Source organism: Callorhinus ursinus, unplaced genomic scaffold, assembly GCF_003265705.2.
Source record: "Callorhinus ursinus isolate GAN/ISIS: 27379988/994484 unplaced genomic scaffold, GSC_fseal_2.0 scaffold21, whole genome shotgun sequence".
NCBI lineage: Eukaryota > Metazoa > Chordata > Mammalia > Carnivora > Otariidae > Callorhinus > Callorhinus ursinus.
In genome coordinates this window covers 9,675,935-9,702,901 of record NW_027397083.1, presented here as the reverse complement: position 1 = coordinate 9,702,901, position 26,967 = coordinate 9,675,935, and the positions used below count along the sequence as shown (strand labels likewise).

Here is a 26,967-nt window from a genome sequence, read left to right as displayed (position 1 = left end):
TGCTCAACATCGCTCAGCATCAGGGAAATCCAAATCAAAACCTCAAGGAGATACCACCTCACACCAGTCAGAATGGCTAGAATTAACAAGTCAGGAAACGACAGATGTTGGCGGGGATGTGGAGAAAGGGGAACCCTCCTACACTGTTGGTGGGAATGCGAGGTGGTGCAACTACTCTGGAAAACAGTATGGAGGTTCCTCAAACAGTTGAAAATAGAGCTACCATATGATCCAGCAATTGCACTACTGGGTATTTACCACAAAGATACAAATGTAGGCATCCGAAGGGGTACGTGCACCCCAATGTTTATAGCAGCAATGTCCACAATAGCCAAACGGTGGAACGAGCCAAGATGTCCAACGACAGATGAATGGATAAAGAATAAGTGGTATATATACACAATGGAATATTATGCAGCCATCAAAAGGAATGAGATCTTGCCTTTTGCAACGGCTTGGATGGAACTGGAGGGTTTTATGCTGAGTGAAATAAGTCAATCAGAGAAAGACATGTATCATATGACCTCACTGATATGAGGAATTCTTAACCTCAGGAAACAAACTGAGTGTTGCTGGAGTGATGGGGGGTGGGAGGGATGGGGTGGCTGGGTGACAGACATTGGGGAGGGTATGTGCTATGGTGAGCACTGTGAATTGTGCAAGACTGTTGAATCACAGATCAGTACTTCTGAAACAAATAATGCAATATATGTTAAGCAAAAAAAAAGAAGAAGATAACAGGAGGGGAAGAATGAAGGGGAGTAAGTTGGAGGGGGAGACGAACCATGAGAGACGATGGACTCCAAAAAACAAACTGAGGTTTCTAGAGGGCAGGAGGTTGGGGGGATGGGTTAGCCTGGTGATGGGTATTAAAGAGGGCACATTCTGCATGGAGCACTGGGTGTTATGCACAAACAATGAATCATGGAACACTACATCAAAAACTAATGATGTATGGTGATTAACATAACAATAAAAAATTTAAAAAAAAAGAATCATTCCAAACGAAATGAAAAAATGTGTTTATACAAAAAAAGCCACCCAAAAGTCACAGCAGCAACATTCAAAATAGCCAAACCTAGAAACAATCCAAAGCCTATCTCCTGGAAAATTGATAAACAAGATGTGGTATAACCATAAATATAATAACATTGATCAACAGAATGGAATGAACCATTGATAGTGTACTACAACAGGGATGGACTTCAAAAATATTACAGTAAATGTAAAATAAAACCAGATGCAAAAGACTACATAGCGTATGATCTTATTTATATTGAAATGCACAGAAAAGGCAATTTTACATAAACAGCATAGATCAGTGTTTGCCCATGGTTGAGGGTAGGACTGGGGAATAACTGCAAAAGACATAAGGGAAATTTGGGGGGAATAATTGATATATTTTTAAACTGGAATTTGGTTATAGTTTTACAACTCTATAATTTTATTTAAAAACCATAATATTGTTGTACATTTCCAATTTATGAAATTTATGGCATTATATTTCAATAAAGCTGTTAAAAATGCATAGTTTTGTATAAAATTAAAAATCAAAAATAGATTAAAATGAAAACTAATGAAATTAAAAATGAAAATTAAAGTAGAACGTTCCCTTGATTACTTCCCAAATAGACTTTGCTTCATATGTAAAATAAGTAGCAAGATAAGGCAGCTTACAAAAATCTATCAACCCAAATCTCTGGATTCATCTTTTCACTACTAAAAATCTCCACATTTAAATATTCACTCCAAGCAAGCTTTGTTTTTCTAACCATTTTATTAGTACTCATCTAAATTCATGAATGTTTGAGGCATCATTCATCATGCTAATAGTCTTCTTAATCGAAATATCTACTACATATTTCTAAACAGGACTGCCAGTCAAAATATTACCTTATTAGGAATGGCAACATGTCTCCATGGGTGGAGACCCAGAGTCTAGTGCCCCCAGTTAAAACTTGAATTCACTGTTTCTTGTTAATGCTATCTATCTACTCAATCACCCACAGTATCATATACCGGGCCACAAAAGAACTAGTAAAGATAAGCATGCCGTCTCACAACCTATGTACTAATATAAATGTTGCTGTTACTTATTGCCCCACTCCTTGATAGGTCACTGCTCTTTTACGGTGAGTTGGTCTTTGCTTTTAAGTGGCTATTACAGAGAAGATAATGGCATTTCAGTTTGCAAGAGAGGGAAACTGATATTTATCTGGTACCTGCTAAGGACTAGACATTCTATAGATGCTTCCACATACACCAGATCACTTAATCTTTTTTTTTTAAAGATTTTATTTATTTATTTGACAGAGAGATAGAGAGAGCACAAGCAGGGGGAATGGCAGGCAGAGGCAAGAGGGAGAAGCAGGCTCCCCGCAGAGCAGGGGGAGCCCGATGTGGGACTCGATCATGACCTGAGCCGAAGGCAGTTGCTTAACCAACTGAGCCACCCAGGCGCCCCCAGATCACTTAATCTTAATAAAAACTCTGAGCTCAAGTTTAAAATTTCCTTTTGATATACAGAGAAAATGAGAGTTAGAGAAGTTAACTTCAAGTTTGCCCAGTAGTTTCTTGGAGCACTCAGATTACGAACTCCCTTTATTAAAACAATGTCTCTCATTATGCCAAGCCACCAAGATATAGATTATTCATATGCAATCGAAAAAGAATCCTCCATCACTTCATCTCTTAAAGGAGACCACCCAGATTCAGTTTCTTTATAATTACCCATGGAGTCTGTGTGTAGCCAAATGGGAAAATAAATAAATGGAAATATCATTCAGAAAAAAAAAAATGGCTGTCACTATTTCAAGCTGCCAAGATATGGATGATTAATATATGCCCATTTCCCTTCTCCCTCTCAAATTACATTCTGCCATCTCAAGTGGACATCTATACTCATTCTATCCTCTCTGAAACACAACTTGGCATTCACGGCAAGAACTCAATCATTCACTGGCCCTAATAATAAGGTAAAAGTCAATTTAAATAATTAGTGCTATTCATGGAGTGCCTGGGTGGCTCAGTTGGTTGAGCAACAGACTCTTGATTTCAGCTCAGGTTATGATCTTGGAGTCCTGGGATCAAGCCCTTCCTCGGGCTCTGTGCTGAGCACAGAATCTGCTCAAGAGTCTCCCTTTCCCTCTACCTCTGTTCCTCCCCTGACCACCCCCCCCCCACAGCTCGTACACACACACACACGCACATGCATGCTTGCTCTCTCTCTCAAATAAATAAATCTTTAAAAATAATAATAATTAGTGCTATTCAGCATAATGTAAACTGATCTTCAAGTGCACAAGAGCTGAAACATACATCACCACACATAGATGGCTTTAACCTGCTCTTCATTTTTCCCACCTCTATTTCTTTACTTTTTTAAATTTTATTTTATTATGTTATGTTAATCACCATACATTACATCATTAGTTTTTGATGTAGCGTTCCATGATTCATTGTTTCCGTATAACACCCAAAGCTCCATTCAGTACATGCCCTCCTTAATACCCGTCACCAGGCTAACCCTTTTAAAGAAGAGTAGATCAATACAGAGGAGTGTTTCCTTTCCCTCCTGACACAAGACACATCTTGCCCCTGTGATAGAGTCTGCCAGAGTCTACTCAGCATTGACACGTGTTGAATGGAGGCCAGGAAGCCAGGAAAAGCTAAAAGATTTTTGGAATGAATGAAGCCAATTTCACAGGTTTGTTTGTTTGTTTGTTTTGGTGTGTGCATTTGCAAGAAAAAGAAGAAAAAAATTTAAAACAGCACCCTTTTTTTTCTTTCACTTCATGTATCTCCATTTTTTTGGAATTCTTTGGGCCTCACATATATTCAATGGGTACAGGAGAATAAAATAAGGAAATTGCTGGGTTTATGAAGATTTCTTTCTGTGTGGCACACCCTTACTTACAGTATCCACAGGCACAGAACCAGGACCAGATTTATAAAGGGGAGAGTGATTTTTCCTCCCAGGTAGAACTAACTGCTTGTTAAAGAGCAAATCATTCCTTTCTATTTAGCCAGATTGCTATCTCTCAATGGCTTACTAAATCATGGAAATTGACCTTTCTTCCTGCAGATACAATTCTTCTTTGCAGTCAATATGTAGTCAATGCATGTTAATACAGTCAAGCTATTCCTTTCTCCTCCCTCTCTACCCAAAGCCCCATTAATAATGGCAATAACAGCAACATTTGACATTTATACAGCCTGAAGGATTCCAAAAAGATTTCACCAATTACTGTGAATAGAGTTCTGATGAGCTGCCGCTACTTTTGAGGCAGGAGGATAACAGGCAGAAGCACAAAGTTGCAATGAGAGAGATTCTGCCCAAGAGTATGTGCCAGATGCCCCCTCTTTTAAAAAATTGCAAAATATCACTCACACCCATATAGAAAAGTCAGGTCTTTTACTTTTAAAATATCAAAAATTTACCAGTCAAATGGTAAATATGTCCAATGGTATTGAAAAGACAGGCTGAAATGAGACATTAAAAAGGCTGGAACTTCCCACATCAAGCTTATTTCCAGTGGTTTCTATATTTGAGATGATTGTTAATCTCTGGACTGCCTTTCATACCAATTGGAAGAATAAAGACATGACAGCTTGAGTTGTCCTATATATTAAATGTTCCCATGTAGTGTCATAGACTTTTAGGGGCCAGCTCAGGTTCAAGACAACATTTGAACTTGTAGGATTTCAACCCATTAGCTAAAATATTCCCATATGGACAGAGAACAAGAGTTTCAAGAAGATCTAATCATCCTTTATTAAAAACAAAACACACTGGGGCACCTGAGTGGCTTAGTTGGTTAAGCATCTGCCTTCAGCTCAGGTCACCATCCCGGGATCTTGTGATTGAGCCCCATGTCAGGCTCCCTGCTCAGCGGGGAGCCTGCTTCTCCCTCTCCTCCCTGCTGTTCCCCCTGCTGTGTTCTCTCTCTCTGTCAAATCTTAACAAAAAAACAAAAAACAGCAAAACTAATGGCAGAAACAAAACCTTTCATGAGATCTGAGATTGATACTCTCTTTAGAAGCTGTATTTTAGTAAAAATTTAGGTAATGTCTTTAGATAATTTGATCATTTAGAGATAGCTCACTAAGAACACAATCTGTAATAATGTATGCAATAAAGTCAACATCTCTTGATTGACTTAAAAGCAATATCTTAAAAGCATGGACTTACTCAAGACCCACAAGAACCCAGTTCTGCTATAATACAAGTGTTTACAGGCTGCAGGAATTTGAATATTCAATTAAGCATATCTGGGAGACTAGTTGCTGAACCTATTTGCTTAAATCCATTCTAGGCTAATGAATGCATTTTTTTTTTCATCTTGGAGTGCAAAACAGTGGGCCTGTACTAATTTATGTTCCCTAAGGAGGCTGAAGGCCTTTGCTATGAAGGGAGTCATATGTTCAGAAGTCCCAGACAGGCACTGTTGTCCCTTATTTCACTGTGCAAATCGGACAAGGTATATATTTATTTAGGCAGAAGAGTAAAGGGAAAAATGGAAAGTTCTTGAGCCTGAAGCCAGAAGCAAAGATAAAAAACTTTGTAATCATCTTCTAGATAGACATACATGGACTCTTTAAGGTTAACTAAAATCTACTACTAGTAAAATCTTCATAAGACAGTAATAAATACAAATCTACGTGTAAATTCCAGTTCATGGTTCCCCAGAGAGAATGGAGAATTCGTACTCTAAAGAATGCTGATAAATAATCTGAGGATATTTTAGACTGGAAATATTAACTACCTGGATTTTTCTTTTTTTTTTTTCCTGTTTTTGGTACAATGACATATGTATGTGTGTTTGTGTGCATGTATGTGTCCATGTCATTAAATATCACATTATTAATTATCCCAATTCCAGAGAACATACTCTATAGGTTTTCACATTTCATTATCAAGTGAATAAAGTACCATATATGAAGGATTAAGTAAGGTAAGATCGATCACCTCTGATGGAGACATGACCTTTTCCTGGTGCTCATCAAAGATAAAAAAAAAATCACCTTCCCTTTTTAGAGTCCCGCAAAATTTACAAGTCCATCAATATAGCAGATTCACATAATCTTATTGATTAATGCTCCTAAAAGAAGTGCCTAAGGCAAAAATTATATATAGCCAAAATTATGCTTGAACAAATTTTCATGTGTACATTTCTTTATTTTGTGTATATACACACAAAACATACACACATCCTCTTAAAAAAAGGATGGAATATGTGCTATGTAAATGTAGATAGTATTCACACAGACATATATATATATATATATATATATATATATATACACATAAATATTGCATCATTTTCTTGATTTGACCGTATGAATTAGTGCATTTAAATTATTTTTCCTAATGGAGTGAAAATAAGTGAACTTCACTACGATGATGCAGCTATATAATGCAGGAGGCTATCTTAACTATTTTCTTAATTTCTAAGAAAAATATGTTCAAGTTTGCTAATGTGAAGAATATTCCACAGTCTCCAGGCTAATGGAAACATACATTGATATGTTATATGAACAAATTCTTCATATATATTCAAACAATGTGAAGTTTTGAGCTGTGATTTAATCTCAGATTTACATTTTCCAGCTTTATACCAAATGGAAGTGTTCAGGTTTTTAGCATTAAATGGGTTGGATATGGAAAAAAATTATGCAAATGAATGCTGCCATATTTAAACTTAGAAAATTGCTGATAGGAAAAAGTGCCATAAAAACCTTAGTTCCTGTTCTGGCTCTGCCACTACCTACTTATGTAGCCCACAGCAAATTATCTATACCTTCCAGGCTTGCATTTCTTCATCAGTAAAATTAATTGTTTGGTCTAGACAATCAGTCTTAAAAACTATACTTGTGAAATATTACTAAAAGTCTTAGGATGACAAAGCCCCCATTCTTCCTATTCTCCACTGCCATCTGCCACCAAAACTACCTAACCCATAAATCTAAATATTTACAAAACTATAGCAGAATAGTTATTAAAACTATTTATTTTCTAACACATAAGTCATTTTTTTACTCAAAACACTTTTTAATTTTTTTTCTGGCCATATCCTGGTTTCTAAATATAATAATGCACAAAAATCTTGGTTGGAACTCAATACTTCCTGCCATTCATTCTCCCACCTGAAGTCTCAGTCCTGTTTACATTATAACTGGTTTCTATAGAAATGTTTATGTCATTGTAAACAAGGTATCTGAATTCTGCTTTGATGGAAATATTGTTTTAATGGAAAATGAAAGGAATAGTAGTACAACACACAGAACATACTTGGGCATCACTATGATATTGAGGGTGGAAAAACAAATGAAGAGGTAGTTTTGAAAACTCCTTCAGATCATCAAGTCATACCAATATTTAAATAATATGGGCAGACAACAATAAAGCAAGTTGAAACTCTGGATCAATTCTTATCTCAGAGATGGAAAGGTTTGCAGCCCCTGGACCTGTAGAGCAGAAACATTCTGGAATGCTTTTGCATAGCAACATATGGTTACAGAGCTGCTTAGAAATATTAGTAATTTCTTTGGCAATACAGTAACTCAAAGACTATTGCTACAGATTTGTTCCTGAATATAGCTAAAAGCTGTTCAAATTACTTTGTTGGATGATATTTAACACCAAGCATTTTGGAAAATTGTGTGAAAAAAAAACCCCAAAGAATATTCATTCTGCCAAAACTAAGGCCATTTGAAACAATATTGTCCAAATTCAGATGTATACTTTAGAAAGATAAATTTAAAAAGTCCATTCTGGCCATTGATCTGGCCATGATATCATTAACCATTCTCCATATAATCAAAAAATACACATTGATACTGAGCCCAAAATCTATTAACCTCTGTGCCAGGTGCTGGGCTATAAAAAACAAAAAATGGTGTAACCTCTATGCTCAAGATACCATTCCATATTACAATTAGACATACAGATAAACTAATAGTAAAGACACAGTATGATGCTTTTAAGGGGTACACACAATGACTTAAAAACACTGAAAATTAATTATTATTGCCTCTGGAAATGTGTGGATCAAGTCTAATTCAAAGAAGACTTGACAGAAGTTACAGTTGAGCAGGGTCCTAAGGGATGAATAGGTGTTTGCCAACAAGACAAACAGCAGAATAAATTGCGTGTTTAGGGGTCTTAAGGTATAAAAACAAGCATGGGCCATTCAGAAGTACAATGTGATTGGAGTATTAAGAGAGAAAATGGCCTACATGCTTTTGCTAGACTGAAAGTAGCTTTTCATGGAAAGATAAGTATATGTATTCAATAACGAATTTGAATGTGGATGAATATAAAATAATGTGTCAAAAATGTTAGGGACAGCTAGGTAGAGTTTTTTCCCCAACCTTCCACTGCTCTGTTGATACATGTAATACCAATTGGTATCTCACTATGTCCCCATACTTTCTTTAGATGCTGAACAAAGCTGAAGTGAAAGCAATCAACTCCTGACTGTCCCTGACATCCAAAGTCCTGCCCAAGGGCTGATTTCCCCTCTCCTATCACTGTTCCAAGTTTTCTTGGAAGAGAAATTGCTCACACTGAACCAAGAGTTAGTGCCCAGGGCCAATTTTGAATGGTAGCCCTCTAGTGCTAATGAGATCATACACTGAGTTCATTAGTAAGCACTTTACTGCAAAAGAGGAAGGAAGAAAGGAAGGGAGGGAGGGAGGGAGGGAGGGAGGGAGGGAGGAAGAAAATACAAATCAAATTGGCATAAAATAAAAAGGAGATATGATAATTCACATATGAAGGACTCATATTCAGGCAGGTTCCGAAATGGATTGATACAGGAGTCCCCCTTCACCCTTCATAGTGACCTACAGAATATGAGGCTTCCTACGGACTGAATTGTGTTCCCTCAAAATTCATATATTGAAGTGCTAACCCCCAGTATGAAAGTATTTGGAAATAAGGCTTTGGGGAGGTAATTAGGTTTAGATAAAGTCATGGTGCAAGACCCTTAGGATGATATTAGTATCCTTATAAGAAAAGATTGCAGAGCTCACTCCAGCACTTTCTCAGACAATAAGGACACAGACAGAAGGCGGCAGTCTGCAAGTCAGGAAGAGAGCTCTCAGGAGAAACCAGTAATGCTGGCACCTTGCTTTTAGACTTCCAGCCTCCAGAACTGTGAGAAAATAAATTTATGTTGTTTAAGCCCCCCATCTATGGCATAAGACAAGGCTGATTCATCTTGCTTTCTAAGCTGGTCACCAATACCAACTGGATCTATATCTATTCTCAGTTACATGACTAACTTCCCATCAGTCCCAAGAACAAGACATTTCTTTCCCTAATACCCCAAAACCTCTGAACCAGTCTATGGCAAAGAGGATGAAATTATCATGGTTGATATCAATTTATCTGCTGTAGTGAAATGGCTGTTGAGAAATGGATTATAGTGTCTGAACTGAAGCATCAAAAGAAACTTGTTGCTATCACCAGTACTACCACAAACAGTATTTTCATGTCACTCTGTTCAGGGAAACTTAAATACTGATTCTCATTCCTGGTGGCTCTCCAGAGGTCAGATATCACATCCTAGGCAATGGGCAGCAGTGACAGAAATGCCTGAGGAATGCATGACACAGCAAGCTTGCATCTGGAATCTTATATCTAATGCACAGTGACTTTTTGTTGGGTCCTAAGTAATAATATCTAAGTGTGAAATGAATATTTATAATATTATTTTTGCTGTCTGGGGAATCTGGGTGGTGCAGTCGGTTAAGCAACCGACTCTTGGTTTCAACTCAGATTGTGATCTCAGGGCCCTGAGGTGGAGCCACGCATCGGGCTCTGTGCTCAGCATGGAGTCTGCTTGAGTTTCTCTCTCCCTCTCCTTTTGCCCCTCCCACTCATGTTCTCTCTCTCTCTCTCCCCCTAAAATAAATAAATCTTTTAAAAAACATATTATTTCTGCTTTCTGATAAATGCATAAAAGGTAAAAGTGAATCTCATAATCTTCTAATAGAAGAGAGAAAGAGTCAAATGTTTGTATTATAATCTAATCCCTTAATAACCAAGGCATTAGATGAGGTTTTGAAATAGACCCAGTCAAAGTTCCCTAAGCCAACATATCTGGTGCAGCTGTCTTCCTGCCCCTCATCTTCAGGACACATAGGTTGAAACAGTTCTTTGTCATTAGAATAAAATAACATAAGTAATTTGATTTTAAACCTTAAATTCATAATGAAATATAAAACTTAATATTAAAATTATAAAATGTGTATAATTAAAATTATATAGTCATAAAACACAACTGACCCTTGAACAACATGGGAGTTAGGGACACTGACTCCTGTCCAATCAAAAATCCATGTATAACTTTCAACTCCCCAAAAGTTTAACTACTGATAGCCCATTATTGACCAGAAGCCTTACTGAAAACATAAATAGTCTATTAAGACATATTTTGTATTGTATATGTATTATATACCATATTCTTGCAATAAAGTAAGCTGGTGAAAAGAAAACATTATGAAGAAAATCAAGAAGAGAAAATACATTTACAGAACTGTACTATTATTATTGAAGAAAATCCATGTAGTAGACCCATACGCAGTTCAAATCCATGTTGTTTAAGGGTCAACTGTATATAAGTAAAGATTTTAAATTATTAAAAATATAAATTTAAAAAATCAAAAATAACAGATTAGTATCTAGAATTGCTGTAGTATTCCTGCTTGGGCATTATAACTAAACAAATTTAAAAACACTTCTTAATATGCCAGGCACTGGAGATATAACAGTTACTACCACAAATCAGAAGAACACAGTACCACCATGTTTCAATAAGAAATGCCACAAATGGGATCCCAAAATCATGGGACAGAATTGGGAGGAGCTTGAGGATACCTGCTACAATCTCAGTTAACAATGAAGACCATTCTGATAAATCAAAAGGCATGTTAGTAAAAACTAAGTTTGGAATTTGGTCTCTTCTGTTTCCTTATCAATCTTTTTTTTTTTTTACTTCTGGCACAACATACTGAAAGAAAAACTATTTTTTGATTGGGTATATTTCTAATTTATAAAATATTGATAAAGCTTTACCCAAAATATTGAAAATATCAAAACAAAAATTAGATTTGATTTAAATACAACTACCAAAGGACCTAGGAAGAGGCAGGACATAGGAAGTAGAACAACTTATCACATAGAAAAAAAGAACTATCTATAATTATTCATGTTAAGATTATGTGAAATAACTTATCTTTTTTTTTTTTAAGATTTTCTTTATTTATTTGACAGAGAGAGACACAGCGAGAAAGGAAACACAAGCAGGGGGAGTGGGAGAGGAGAAGTGGCTTCCCACAGAGCAGGGAGCCCCATGTGGGGCTTGATACCAGGACCCCAAGACCATGACCTGAGCCGAAAGTAGACACTTAATGACTGAGCCACCCAGGCACCCATGAATTACTTATTCTGAACATATTTTGAGGTGGTGCATTTTGGCTATGATTGTGATAACATGTAATTCAACATCAGCATGTAAAGGCTTCACAGACCTTGGCATATTTTGTATCCTTATAAAATGTTAACATATACCATTAATTTTAAAATTCTGTTGACCGTTTTACTTCAATTAAAGCTGTGTAAAACTCACTTCATGGATGTGGTTATAACATTAGATGATATTTAGAAAGGCATAGATCTTGGCTTCATACTTTTCTAAATTCACTGTAAAGGAAATTTACCAATCTCAGGCTCAGAATTTTTCTTTGACTTGTCTTCTCAGATAAAGTCTCTGCTGGGCATTATTAGCAGAATGGGAATTATTTACAGATATATGAAAGGTTCTAAACCAGGGCTACTTAAGGAAAATATAATGGGAGATGTGTGCACAATTCTAAATTTTCTAGTAGTAATATTAATAAGAAACAGGTGAAATTACTTTAAATGTATTTTATTTAGACAAAACTATCTAAATATTATCAACATAAAAACCAACATAAAAATATCACTAAGCTATTTTAAATTATTTTTTTCATAGTAGAACTTTCAGCTCTGGAATACGTCTATCCTACAGGACATCTCAAATTGGAAAGCCTCATTTCAGGCACTCAATGGCCACATATGAGTATTGGCTTCATTAATGATCAGCAAAGTTATAAACTGTATATATCCTTTATAGTTCCTGAAAATATAATAATTTTTAAAAGATTTATTTATTTATTAGAAAGAGAGAACACAAGAAGGGGGAGGGACATAGGGAGAGAGAGGGAGAGAGAGAGAGAGAGAGAGAAGCAGACTCCCTGCTGAGCGTGGAGCCTGACACAGAGCTTGATCCCACAAGCCTGAGATCATGACCTGAGCTGAAATCAAGAGTTGGAAGTTAAACCGACAGAGCCACCCAGGTTCCCCCAAAATATAACAATTTTTAAATGATTATTTGTCTTCCAAATAATAGAGAATGTTTAAAAAATGTTTAAACCAAATAAATGTGTATATACTGAAATTCTAGAAACAATTATTGAAATGTGTATGAACAGTTTTGTGTTTGTGCCTGTGCGTGAGAGAGAGAGAAAAGAGAGAGAGGAGACTACTGCTAATCAAGAAAGCTAAGAACTGACAGAGGCTGTTTTACATAGACTACAGAATAAATGACTGTGGAAAAAATTTCATCTCTGTTGATTTGTACTTGATGTCTTTATCTGTCACATACGGGAGTTGGTCTAAGTAAACGCTAAGATCGCTCTCTACCTTATAGTGTTTTATGAAAACTGTTCATCATACATGTGTCTCCGTGGGTCTAGGTGCGTGCCCTACATATCACGAGCAGATCACAACCATAATATCGAGACACACCGTCCAACACAGTAATATGTAAGATGAAAAATATCCTAGGACAAAATTATAAAAAATACATTTTAAAATTATCTATGATAAAATTATAAAGATTTAAAGCTAGGAAAAAAATATACTAGATACTAACCTAACAAGTAATATATTCCATATCCTCTTGAAATCTAGTATATTTCCTGAAGTGGATGAGAAGGAAGGAGAGTTATAATTGGCACACGGGAAATTAGGTATATTGTAGTGCCCATCAATGGGCAAATATCTCATATATGTATGCCATTTAGCATATATGATATATATTCAAAAATTAAAGTAAATGACTATATATGCTTCTTTGTTACTGAGATGGCTTAATGGATGCAGGTTGCTATGTGAAGCTGTCATCTCTGTCCTGTCCTTCACATACCCCGAAGATCATTCAAATGAATAAGGTTCCTGGAAATAAGATTCTAATTCTATTCTAAAAACTTTGGTTACTTGATTAGAATGTGATACAAGTTCTCTCAAAAACAGTAAAACTACAGTTTTCAGTAGAAAGAGTTCTATATAGAAAATATTGAAGTTTAAAGGAAACATAAATATAGAATTCATTTAGCTCAACCACCATCCCAATATTCTTATCCCTGATATAACAATGCTCCTCAAACCATCAAGACCAACTTATTTTTCCCATTATTGCAGACTGACACATAAAATATTATAAAAATGGATTACTAAATGAATAAGAAAAAAGATACACAAAGTAAAAGACTACATGTCTTATTACTAGATTTGAAAGACAAAATTGTTTGATCAAATTGCTGTAAAATTTCTAAACACCTACATTCAATTTCTGCACTTATATTTTTAGGGATTGATGTTAGGTTCACAGACTGTCACTGGTACATGGTCCATACTTCTTTGACCAATATATCTTTAAACTATGTCTCTGAATATATGTTGTGTTTAATGCCATACATGATCCTTCTGAAGACAGGGAACTTACTAAGGACAAAGAACACTTGATTTTAGAAAATTACTTATTAGAAAACAAGCCATTAACCTGGAATTTCCAGAAAATGCAAAATAAAACATGAAACAGAAATGAAAGTTATAGATACAGAAAGGCATAAAAGATAAAGGAAGACATAAAAATATTAGTATTTGAAGATTACATGGTTATATATTTAGAAAATACTGAAGAATTCACTATAAAATATAAGAGAAATATTAGTATGTTGGCTAGATTAAATCATAAACATCAATAGCTTTCCCTTATATCAGGAATAAGCAGTAAAAATACAATGGCAGTTAAATTTGTCAGTGTGTATTCCTACTACATTTCATCTTGTTAGATTCGGTCCATTGCTCCCTTTGGTAAAGATATTTTTGGATCTTAAATTTGTCATCCAACATATTTCATATTTATAGCACTTCATTTGCAACATTGGTAAGTGTGTCTCTACAAGTTAATTCCAGTCATTGTATGTTCAAAAAGAAAAGAAAAAAAAGTGGAACAATCTATAAAGGAAAGAGTTACCACAAAAATAGCACACTTAGGGACCCAGACACACGATTTGCTAGTTAGTTCTTTAATGATTACACAGAATTCTTGCTTCTGGAGCACACATTTGCACTGTCAGCCTAGCCAAACTTCTCTCCAATGCAGGACTCCATTACATGAGGGTAAATGAATCCATGCCAACCTGGTTTCATCACTGAGGAAAAGGATTCATTCAGTTTCATGACCTATGAAGGAAGAGCTTTGTATCAAAGTGCAGTTGATCCACTTTGATAGTACAAATTATATTTGCCCTAAATCCTGTCTCATTACATGGGAGCTGGTTAGGCACATACAGAAAGCTATTAGGTATATCATATGCTCTGAAATTATATAAAATGTCAATAATAAAATATTTATGAAAGGAGCGTTCTAGAATTGATTCTATGCACTATTTGGGGAACATCAAAGACTCTTAAAAGTACTGCTTCATGCTTTCCTCTGTAGGTCAAATTTTCCCAATACTACAGAAATCCATTTCCGATTCCTAGGAAATCTTATTTTATAACACAACCCTCAGGGTAGGGATGTGTACTATAGTTGTTAAAAAATAATAATGAGGGGCGCCTGGGTGGCTCAGTCGTTAAGCGTCTGATTTCGGCTCAGGTCATGATCCCAGGGTCCTGGGATCAAGCCCTGCATCAGGCTCCCTGCTCCACGGGAAACCTGCTCCCTCTCCCACTCTTCCTGCTTGTGTTCCCTCTCTCGCTGTGTCTCTCTCTGTCAAATATTAAATAAATGAAATCTTTTAAAAATAAATAAATAAATAAAAATAAAAAATAATGAAAATATTTCAAAATTATTACTTTATATTCAGACCAAAAATTGACTCTCCGCTCCAGTGTTTACCAACCATATATCCTAGGGCAAATTATTTATTCTCTCTGAGCTTTACCTCCCTCTGTTCTAAGATAAGTAGAATAACACCTACCTTATAGGGTGATTGTAAGGATTACATGAGATAAACTGTTCAAAGGTCTCCGTAAATGGCCATTATTTGTTAAAATCTCACTTACCAACATCGTCTTTATTATGTCATCTCTATCTCTCCATTTCCCTGTCATCACAGGACAACCGTAGCTTCATATTTTGACATCTCACTAACTGTGTGACCTGGAATATATCCTTTGATTTTTCTAACTTCAATTTCCTAAAATTTTAAAGAAGGGAGTTGAGGCAGATTTGTTTGTATTTATATTTTTTTAGTATAAAAATGAGATCCTCTATTTAATAGCCATACATTTAGTTGTACTTAATTGATACAGTTAATTGATACCTGTATGCTTAGGAATTCATAGTCCTATATTTTGATGCCTACTCATCGGTCGAGGCAGGCATGATCTAAAGTTAGGTGACCACTCTGCCAGTTATTTCACAGACTTATTTTGGGCCCCAAATTTTATCCCCATAGTTATACAAAATCAATCCTTACTATATTATGATGTTCATGAAATTTTAGAATGCTTATTTAGATACTATTGATTATATTTTATACCTAGTATAAGTCATGCTGGAACCACTCCTTCCATAGATGCAACAATTCCATTTATTATTATGGGAAGGATAATAGCCAAAGTCGAAGAAATGCTTTTACCTATTTGATAACCAAACAAATTAGCATATTGTGAAGATGATCATAACTACTGAAATCCCTAATATTTAAGCAGGAAAATTGACCAATGATTGTTAAACACATATACATACTCATGTACACATATGTTCATTTGCTCTTTTGGAAAGAATGTATTTTAGACTTGTAAACAGCAACAACAAAAAAAACAATACTATTGACACATTTAATTAAATATATCTACTAGTGCCAAAATAACCTCAAACATTGGCTGCTTTTAGGATTTATTGTGAAAAGGACACTACAATGGTAGATATCCCTGCCTGTATTTTCAATGTCATCTTTCTGTGGGCTCCAAATGAACTAGAATCTCGGGCGCCTGGGTGGCTCAGTTGGTTAAGCCACTGCCTTCGGCTCAGGTCATGATCCTGGAGTCCGGGGATCGAGTCCCACATCGGGCTCTCTGCTCAGCAGGGAGTCTGCTTCTCCCTCTGACCCTCCCCCCACTCATGTGCTTTCTCTCTCTCATTCTTTCTCTCAAATAAATAAATAAAATCTCAAATGAACTAGAAAGTCCACTTCCTTGGGTGGGGGATGGGCTAAGTCTATAATGGGGATTAAGGACAGCCCTTGTGATGAGCCCTGGGTGTTATATGTAAGTCATGAATTACTAAATGTCACACCTGAAACCAATTTTACCATATATGTTAACTAACTAGAATTCAAATAAAAACTTGAAAAAACAAAAAAACCCTCTACTTCCTTTGGCATTCAAATCTTTCTCAATGACTAGTAGTTCTAGAATTCTAAAATGGAATTAGGAGAGAGAAGTATTTTCACATGTTTTTATTTTCTTGTTTTCAAAAAGGTTTTCAGATGGCTTTGGCTAATTGAAACAACTGTTGAAAATTTACTTGGCATTTTTAATTTTCTCAATATTTTCAACCCTGATGAAAATGTTTTGTCTATCAGAATATTTCCTTTTGGGATCTGGCCACTCAACTCATGAAAAATGTATATTCAAAATTGCATCTGATCTATTCATCCATCTAGGTAGTTACCACCTGGACTCTGCTAAGACAAACATTCCCAGTGTTCTCATTTTTCCCTTCCTGTAAACTAGCTTGGCAATGAACACGTGTTACTTTTTCCAGACCTGTTATACATAGAAATCTGTTCTACTGGTTCAAGAAGTTTGTTTGTTTATATAAGATAGACACACAATTGAAGTCATATGAGTAGCAGTAACTGACCCAAACACTTATAGGTTTTTGTGTTTTGTTGTTTTTGGAATTTCTCATTTCAAATGTTTCACTCTGGAAATATAGAAAGAATATAATGTCAGTGAAAACTCCCAGAAAGTATTTATGTGTATAAACCGTTTTATGTATTACAAAAGAATAAGTGCCTCTTCCTTAATCCAATCATCTCTTCATTGATGATCAGAAGGAATCTATCTTTCTCAAGACTTTAAGGGAGGAAATAGGAATAAGGATGTACTGTAAGTTAACTTAAATAGTCCCTAAATATATATATTCCTAGAAAAGGGCATATGAGTAGGAGAGACTATCCACTGTGCTATATTTGCATGTAATATGATTTTTCAGCAGTTTCTTCTATTATCCCTGTCAAATACACAGGGCAGCACTGCCTCTAAATTTTGCTATGCTTTCCACATACCTTCTACTAAGGTTTCTCTATTGTGTGTCCAACTTCCAGAGTAAGACATCATTTGCTATAATCACTCATCACCTATTTCAAACCTCACTGAACCTAGAAGTAAGACATGGCATGATTTAAGATGAAGTAAATTGTCCAAGAGGCAGCAAGCAATCGAATTTCCCAAGAAGGGTGTTCATTATTCTTTATTCTCTTATGGCTATTAGCTATCTGGAGGTAGAAAGGATCCTTCTTGTTAACTGATCTCTAAAACTGTTGGAGACTAAAGCAGTAATGTACAGGGTTAGTGCCTTTCCAAGGAGAAGAAAAGAAACATGGGCATATGCCCACTGTCGAAGAAGAAGACATTCTGTTGATGGTGTCTAATGCTCTTAAAAATTATTTCAGTCCCAAATCGAAAAGTTTGAAACATCTAGAAAAAAAATCATGACTGATGTCTCACACAGTTGAGAAACAGAGAAATATCCTGAGACCCTAAAACAAATACACTGTGATTCATTTTTCTCTCTCCCAAACTGATAGTCGTTATTTCAGTAAATGGCAATTTTCTTCTTTCAAGGAGCTTAGGCAAAATAACATCAACAAGTAATAATCACAAAAACTTCTCCTCTCTTTATTTTGACATCCCACATCAAGTCCATCAGTGAATCTAGTTATCTCTATATCCAAGCACATTGAGAGACTGAAATATAACAATTCGATACTGATTTTGAAATAATTCAAAAATGAATTCATATTTAAGCTGAAAATAGCTAAAAAGTGATATAAAATTGTTAAAACTTACTATTTAGTATAAGGCACTGGTATCCACAAAAGCTATTTTGATATTTGTATGTAATAGGCACAAAATAAGAATAAAAAATAACTGATTCTGGGGGGGGGATATAAAAACACTTTACACAAAAACTAAATTGAATTTCCAAAGAGTGCCTAAAACTTAAAATATATGTACCTATATCATCTCTATCGACATTTAAAGTGCAGAAAGTGATAAAACCCTAGGGATGATATTACAGTGACAATAATCAACACAATAGTATTAAGACAGCAAACTCTCTTGAAAAGCAAAACAAATTTAAATATATATCAAAAGATAGGTGCACACTGATGTTGTGTTTCCATTCATTACTCAGTACATCTCCCAAATCACCAGCCTTCATCCTACCAATGTAATTTCTATTTCTTTATTTTACTACCAGGCATTTGATTGTATAATCTACTCCAACTCCCCCTCCTTTAACTACAAAACTAATTTTTCAGCATTCTTGTAAATCTGTGTTGAAAGGAATAGAACATAAAAAGCTGATTTTAGAGTTGTGCCTAATGAATTTTTGCAATAAATGAAATAGTTGAAAGTCCAAATAACATAAAAATTGTGAATAACATTGAGTTGAAAATAGTAAACACCATTAGAGGTAACACTAATCCATTTACCATCTGGTGATATATCACTGCTTATGATTTCATTGAACTGGTAAATAAATTTTGATCATTTGCTATTTCTCTTTTTAGTTAAATCAAATTTCTCTTCTTTTGAGCTAAATTTTGACTTAAAAACCAAAGATTAGAAAGTTTTAGAAAAAAACTCACTTTAAGTTAAGGTTTTATAAATAAAGAAGAGTAGAAAAGAAAAAAATCAGATACGTCTTGGGGAGATTTCTTTAATATTAGTGACTTTGTTTATATTCATGTTCTGGAAATCAACAGACTTTTTCATCTCTTCTATTTACCATTTGTCAATCAAATTCTCTTCTTATTAGAATTAATGAATAAGAAAAGGCCACAAACAACATTCCCACTTTCACAGGAACAGAGAGTTTGTTCCATTTACATGGATTACGTATTGGAATCATCTGAACTTAGAAAATACAATAATAAAATAGATTAATGATCAACATGGTTTTAAAGTAAATATTCATTACATCTATATCACCCTATATGTTTAAAATATTATTTCTAAATTTTTAAACATTTCCTAGTTGAATTTTGAAACCAGTTTATCTATGTTAACAGAAGGAAATATAATAATATTCCTAATCTTTAAATCAAAATCAGTATACCCATTGTGTATGGGATCTATGGTACAGTTTATACAATTTTTAGTTTCAGTCCTAGTCGTTGTGTGGTAAGACTTTTCTTATGTTTATCCATGGTCTGTGTGATGAACTGAAGTTTATGTCCCCCCAACCCGCCAAGTTCATATATTGAATCCTTAACCCCCAGGGTGGTTGTATATAGAGATGGAACCTCTAAGGAAAAATTAAGGTTAAATGAGGTCATAAACATGGGTCCTTGATTTGACAGGATTAGTGTCCTTTTGAAGACAGACACCAGAGAGCTTACTCTCTTTCCCTACTCACACCAAAGAAGAGGTCCTATTAGCACAAAACAAGATGGCAGCCACCTACAAACCAAGAGAAGAGACCTCAGAATGAAAGCTACCTTACCAGCACCTTCATCTTGGACTGCCAGCCTCTAGAACTATAAGAAATCAATTTTTGTTGTTTATATCACCCAGTCTGGGGTATTTTGTTATGTCGACCCAAGGAAAGAGCAGACTAAGACAGTCTGGTAGGTAATAAAAACACTGGGGATAATAAAGTTCTGAGAAAACGTTGTCTCTTAATCTAGGCCAATCAAGATTGTTAAATAGAGGGCATGTGCATAGTAAACAATGATTTAGCCATATTAGATAGTTTTAGACAATTAACTCAGTCCTCTGGCAGCTACACTCTAGCCTCTCATTTCTTGCTTACACAGGATGAGATACAAATATAGCATCTTCTCTTACTGGCATACATCTGTTCCTGCTCCATTTCCCTTGTTTGGCATTGGACATATGCGGCTGTCAAGTGAGTAGACATAACGTCTCTTGTACTTGTTCAGACTTACATTGTAAATCACTACCCCTGCCTTGTGCTTCACCATGTAAGGTTATTATGTGGTTGAACTACAATTCTTGATGTTACTACTTTGTTATCAGTTACCATTGTTTGCCTTTGGGCACACTACAAATCAAACACATTAACTCAGTTGCCAGATTTCAATGCTGAACTTTGAACATTTCAACTCTGTCTTGGGATTAGTTCAGCCTCATGTACCTTTGGTTTCCTGCATCCTAATATGGATGTCCTTATGTCTTAGCAATTGCTCTTCATATTCTGCAGAATGTCTTTATAGATAGCAACAAAATCCCACTATCTTCAGCTCTTGATGCACTGATTTGTTTAGATCAAAAAATTTTGATTTTGTTACCCTACAACCTAGCCAAATGGTAGAAGAGTGGTTTTCAATCAGAAACACTGGACTAAAGTAGGAATTTCTTGGAAACCCAAATTCTTGGGCTCCATTCAGAGGAACTGAATCTTCAACTCTATGGGTGGAACCCAGCAATGGGTTTTAACATGCACTCCAGGCGATTCTAATGGTTGGAGAACTACTTGCCTAGGGGCAAAGTGACCCCAGGATTGTATCGTAGCCACATCGGCTGGCTACTACTTATATTTACCCCCATTAAGAAGGCCAATTGGCCTTTCTGGACTACTTTATTCTTTTGCTCTTTTTTCTTGGAAGTTTGGACTTTCTCTTAGTTCTTTGTTTTCAGCAACCCTATCTTCCAGATAGTTGCTTGGGAAGACCTCCCATCCCAGGGATTCTAAAATCCCCTTCCTTGGAATCATTCTTCTACTCCCTATACTATCATACTTCTATTCCCAAATGGTTGGCATTTGAGAATAACACCGTATTTTCACCTTACCTTAAGCATCATTATTGCCAACAATTTTCAAAACATCCAAGTTAATTAATAAATTAGAGTTTTGATTCTTTCTGGGCTGAAGTGTAATTTTTCTATCAATTAAAGGTCAGAGGGCTATATGCAACTATTCAAATCAAGTTTATGAAGATTCTTAAACCTATCATTCCATAAGAGTTGTTTGCCAAGCACTACACTCAAGTGTTTATCTCACTTAAGTGTTGGTGTTCACATATTAGCCATTTTGTATTGCTATATTTACAAGTTCAATATAGTAAAATATTGGCAATTTCATATGCCTCACCCTAAATACCATTTTTTAATCTTCTTTTGATAGCTGAGACAACTGAGTGTTTAGAAGTATGAGGAGTGAAAGTGAATAAACAAAGCATAATAAATTTTTGGACCCATAAATTTGTAAAACATAAGATACAGAGACTTAAAATTAATGCTCATGTTTTTTTTGTTTTTTGTTTTTTGTTTTTTGGTTTTTTTTGCCAATGAGTGAATGGCCCAGGCGTCTGCAGAGAGATGAAAACGGCCCTTGAAAGATCTATATGTGGCATGGAGACGGCTGTGTCTTTGCAATTGTATGGTTGATTTGGCAATATTTATTTTTTTAAATTTTGATTGCTTGCTCTAAATCAAACATAGTAGTCTAATTTCCATTTCAATGACTGGCAGAAGAATAGAAATATGACATAACTTGGATAATGAGGCAAGGTGAGATTATCTGCTAGGGATCATTCCAAATCCAAAAAAAAAAAAAAAAAAAGAGTAACAAAAGAAACGGTCCCTCCCTTTCCACTGGACAATGGTAGATCTGGACGTGCTACAGCCATCTTGCTACTGATCTGAGTATAAAAGGCAACCCAAAGAAAAATAGATTTGACAGATGGAAAGAATTCTGATCTTGATATGATTAAACCATTGGATCAACCAATCCTGAAGCCAGACCTACAGCCAGAATTTCAGTTTTTCATTACAGTTTTCTGTTAACTGCTGCTACAAATGGACAAATACAAAAAGATTCAGGACACCGGGGTGGCCTCAGTTGGTTAAGCGTCTGCCTTCAGCTCAGGTCATGATCTCAGGGTCCTGGAATCAAGCTCTTCATTGGGCAGCCTGATCAGCAAGAAGTCTGCTTCTCCCTCTTCCACCACCCTGCCCACTCATGCTCCCTCTGTCCCTCTCCCTCTCTCAAAAAATTAAATAAAATCTTAAGGAAAAAGAAAAGAGATTCACTTTATCCATTACAATCTCTAAGGAAACATCCCATTTTTAAATGGTACTTAAATACCATAATGGTACTTGAGTATCACAACCTGAGGACCCTGGTGAGTAGAAATTATGTATTCTAATGTCTGTTTTTATTGATTGGTCTGTGGAGAAAGTCAGGTCTCAGTTAGAAACCACTCCCTTCATGTACTGGATTGTGACCTTGCACATATAATTTAAAACCTCTCTGAGCCATCAATTATTTATCTGTAAACTGGGACAAAGTGACTCCACAAATGTTTAAAATAAAAGTTAAGTGAGATAATATGAAACAATATTAATATGTTTAGCATGGTGACCTAAAAGAGAAAATCAATAAATGTGATTTCCTTTAAGTTTCTTTTGTTTTGTTTTTTTTGTGTACGCTTTAAGACTTTAAGGCTCAGATATAATCTAACTAGGGAGAAGGGTAATTTGACAGAAAAATAATAAAAATAACTTGTTACAAAAATTAAAGGATAGGGCACCTGGGTGGCTCTGTCAGTTAAGCGTCTGCCTTGGGTTCAAGTCATGATCCCAGGACCCTGGGATCTAGCCCTGCATCAGACTCCCTGCTCTTCCTTCCCCTCTACCCCTCCCCACTCCTGCTCTCACTCTCTCTCTCTCTCTCTCTCTCTCTTTCCCTCCCTCTCAAATAAATAAAATCTTAAAAAAATAAAAGATACACATCCTCCTCAGCCATCAATCAGGAACAACAATATGATAGCTTAATTAACAGGAGTAAAACAACTTCACATTCTCAGACAAAATTTTTTGACTTAGTATCTTCAGTTAAAAACAGTGAGACCAGAATTGAAATTTTCTGGTACCAACTGAAAATTTAGATCATAATGAACTGGAGGTATGTAAAAAATACATATGTTAACTGCATTTCTATTTTGGATAGCTTAAGGAGTAAATAGAGGTGTCTTAAATGATATGGATTTGAAGAAAACCTGGCATGAGCGAAAATATCAAGCATATGAATACACGAGGCACGTTCTGTTGATTAAGGATGGAGAAGTGAACAATTCATTCAAGGGCCCATTTCATAACACTTCCTTCTGCTTCAGTCATAGATCAGTATCCCTTCTATCCTATTCCCCCCTGGAAACAGTATCCTGAAATTGAAATCATATCCATATAGTTAACTTAGTCTTAAATGTATCTCCATGAGAGAGCTGGTACAGCAGGTGGTTGTGATGTTTGGTCTCTGTTAAAGGTAAAAGTGAGTGGACATACAGAGGTATCTTCCTTTCCCTCAACCACTCAACTACACACACATGCTCCACTGTAAAGAGGGGTGGCCGCTGCTGATAATCTATTAGTGGTTGCCTGAAAGCCTGACTTAAGAAGGATTCTAAGATGTCATCTGAATTCAGAGTGAATGAGTGCTAAGATGGATATGTGATATCTGACATGGAAACGTACCTAAGGGGGTAACAGCTGCATATGCATCAAGGTTTTCTTGTTTGTTTGCTTGTTTTGTTTTGTTTGTTTGAAATCTTTGCTTCAGACAGATTGAGCGATTACCATACTCTTTGACTTGAACTATAGGGAAAAAAAATCAAAGACAAAACAAACCTTAGTCTATCTGAAAATTATTTCCCTAAAGTCCTACCATCATTCAGACACATTCAGAAAGCACCAAAGGTCAAAAACAAGAAAAGATAAAGGCAAGAATCATTTGAATTGTCCATAGATCTATTTTAAATTCCGAACATCTATGAAATCATTGAGGAATTAGGCAGTGGATATCATTCAAAACCTGTGTAGAAATTGCTTATTAAACCAATTTTGTCCTCATAACAAAATGATCAGAAGAATGAACAGGGTGAGCTGTGCTATAGAGGAAAGGAAAATTAACTAACTGGAGCAAAGAACTGAGTCAGCTGCCATGATAGAAAATGTAAGCGCATTATAACAACCAGATGTGGAGATAGATGACAGCTGGGTAGGAAAGAGACAAGTCATGGGAATGTGTGGAAGATACATTTCATGGATTTGACTATCCTGGCCAAGGCTGGTTAAGTCAGTTTATGCCTACACCACTAACTCAACCTGGAGGAGAGATCAAGAATATCACAACTGAAGCAAAACTATCTAAGATGATTTTGTGCAGCACCAAGATGTACCTTTCCGTTTGTAGCTAATTAGCCTCTGCTCATCACTCTGCTCTTTTCCTCATTTCTCTGGAGCAATCTCTTGACTGAGTGTGCCAAAATACCATCTCTCATGCCCACACTACTCTGCTTCTCAAACTATACCCTCTTGGATCCAGTTGGCTTAAAGGAAAGAATGTTCCCAAGCAGCAGCAGATTTTACCCAAATATCATCAGTATTTGATTAAAGGGTAGTCAATTTTTACAGCACTTATCTTGTGGAGCCAAGAAATGGTAGCATTTTGAAATCACTCCACTCATGCCGAATCCCAGCTTCTTGACAAAGAAGGGCTGTGAAATAGATTCTATCAGGAGTGGGAGTTTTCCCATCGCTCCAGGTTCCTACAACACCTTACCAAAAACAGTTACCCTCCACAGTGGCATTGCTGATGTGTTGGTTGAAAAGAGAAGGGCCAAGTCTGGAAACCAGAGCTACATTTCTGTGTTCTCAAGTGGGGAGCCACTACTGGTCTCCTAGTTACTGAACCCACCTGGGTGAGTAAATTTGGTTTAGGTCCTCAGTGTGTTTTAACCTGTGTTATTCATAACAATGGAGAATTTTCCTTTGTCATTTTTCCATTCCCATCAGCTATTAACCTTTTAGCTAGAACTAGGTGTAATACTCTTTCTCATACAATACTTGTTTTCCAGGGTAGCTTTGTTGCTATGTACAGCAAACCTACAACATTATAAACAATCTAAACATTTTTGTGTAACCAAATAGAACTAGTTAATGAAAAAGTCTAATCAACTCGAGATTGAGTATATATATTTTCTGTATTTTTAGGTTGACTGGTCAGTCACATGACTTTTTCAGCCTTGATAAAAACAACCATTGATCACTTTCACATCAGAAGGCAAAAGCTAAATTGGCAGAATGTAAAAAAGATACATCCAAAGACAAATATTTAGAAAATGATTTTTCCCTATTGACATGCTAACTAAAGTTAATGTTGTAATTGCAATTTGGGAGTTAATTTCCTTTTAATAGCTGATACTTCCATTTCTTTGCTTAAAATGATTGTCAGAATAAAACATAATTCAAAATGTCCGGAAATAAAGACCATTTTCTGTGTTCTCCAACTGTATTATGAAAGTAAGTATTTCTTTTCTTCCTTGTGCTCAGATTTCAAAAAAGAGATTAGTGCAAAATGAATTATAAAGTACCTAAACTGTTCCAACAATCACATCTCCATTCTGGCAAATTTAGTAAATGCATTTTATCTCTCCACTGAGATGTTTTTACTATAATGAAAAACCAAGTGAAATGTTTCCTTATTAGGTCTATTATTCATCCCTCATGCCTTCCCTACCTTTAAAATAGTAACCAAAAGGACACAGAGAAGATCCAATTTTTATTTTGCATTTTAATATCATGTTAATCAACTTACCAACCATATGTAGTGGGTAGAAGAGGTTTGGCACACTTGTTATGCATAGTCTTGCTTGGGGCCTTTCTGAGATGTGTGTTTTAGGATTATTTCACAGCATTAAACTAATAAGTGAGAAGGAAGTAATGTTTTAAAAACTTCATGGGACATTAATTAACCCAACCTTTATTTTTATGAATTTTGCATGGGTATAACTACAGAATAGTAGTTATAAGTGGTTAGAAGTAGATATGCTTCCTGAGAAATTCTTTGAATCATTAAAAAAATTTATAGGTATAAAATAAATTTATTTATTTATTTATTTAGAGAGAACAAGAGAGGGGTAGGGATAGAGGGAGAGGAAGAAGCAGACTCCCCGCTGAGCAGGGAGCCTGATATAGGGCTCGATCCCAGGACCCTGGATCATGACCTGAGCCAAAGGCAGACGCTTAACTGACTGAGTCACCCAGGTGCCCCATACAGGTACAAAATTTAAACTGATGACAGAATCTATACTATGACTCCTAGTTTATAATGTTAACACTCAGACTCAGGATAGTCTTATTTGCTTCAGTTTTATGGTATTATGCTGTTGTAGTACATTTTATATTAGAGCATTATTTTTATTTTATATTATTATTTACTTTATGATATTTCCCTTAGGTGGACAAAAGTATAGGAACAAAGAGAGTTCTTTTATTTTTTCGCTTTGTCTTCTCTGGTAAATATTCCATAGCATTGAGTTTCATATCTCTAGTTTATACTAAAATCTCTAAAATATCTGTGAGCCACCCATTTCTGT

At 35.6% G+C, this 26,967-nt stretch overlaps 1 protein-coding gene across 4 annotated transcripts in view; it reads right to left on the bottom strand.

The window, feature by feature from the left end:
• Positions 1-26,967, bottom strand: part of LRRC4C (leucine rich repeat containing 4C) — a 1,189,131-nt gene that overhangs the window by 621,433 nt on the left and 540,731 nt on the right. The gene's annotated exons all lie outside the window — the stretch shown is intronic.